Source organism: Benincasa hispida, chromosome 12 (genome assembly GCF_027475165.1).
Source record: "Benincasa hispida cultivar pf3 chromosome 12, pf3_genome.v1.1, whole genome shotgun sequence".
NCBI classification, from domain to species: Eukaryota; Viridiplantae; Streptophyta; class Magnoliopsida; order Cucurbitales; family Cucurbitaceae; genus Benincasa; species Benincasa hispida.
The window spans coordinates 79,052,437-79,053,067 of NC_143489.1; the positions used below are offsets into that span (position 1 = coordinate 79,052,437).

At 30.6% G+C, this 631-nt stretch overlaps 1 non-coding gene across 1 annotated transcript; it reads right to left on the bottom strand.

Moving 5' to 3' along the window:
- Positions 1-278: 278 nt before the first annotated feature.
- TRNAM-CAU (transfer RNA methionine (anticodon CAU)) lies at positions 279-363 on the bottom strand. The gene is given in 2 exon segments: positions 279-314; positions 326-363. It is a non-coding gene; the product is annotated as a tRNA-Met (tRNA).
- Positions 364-631: the final 268 nt, after the last annotated feature.

Sequence of the window (631 nt, forward strand, 5' to 3'; positions counted from 1 at the left end):
GATAATCAAATATTTGTTTCAAAGTTGATTTTATGCCTCACCTTAATTTTATTCAAATTTCTCAATTAATAAAACATATCAAACTTATCAATCTCCACGTGATATCGGACTAAAACAAATGTTCAAAATTTTAAAAACAAAATTAAATTTAGACGCTTTGAATAACATTTTAAACCACTTGACAAAAATTGAAAAAAGTCAAAAAAGTTTCATTAAGAAATTACGTGCTGAAGATTAATTAATAAATTAATATAAGGATGAAAACGAGGAAAAATTAATGGGGTGAGAGAGGCTCGAACTCTCGACCTCAGGATAACTCGATAGCTATGAGACCTACGCGCTAGCCAACTGCGCCACCACCCCACTGTTGGCCTTGGACGAATTCAAATAACATTTTGTAGTAGTTCATTGAGCTTTTCAACTTTGTCATCCTCAAATCAGAAACATGTTCTCCATTCTAATAACTTTTTTTTCAGCAACCATTTTAAGAACTTTAATATAATGACTATTGGATCATAAACATGTCATCCATTTTAAGAACTTCAATAAAATTTGTTGAAGTGTTGTAATATGATCTACATCGAGAATCTCTTAATCGCTTAATTACTGTCTCTTGATTTAATCTTCAACC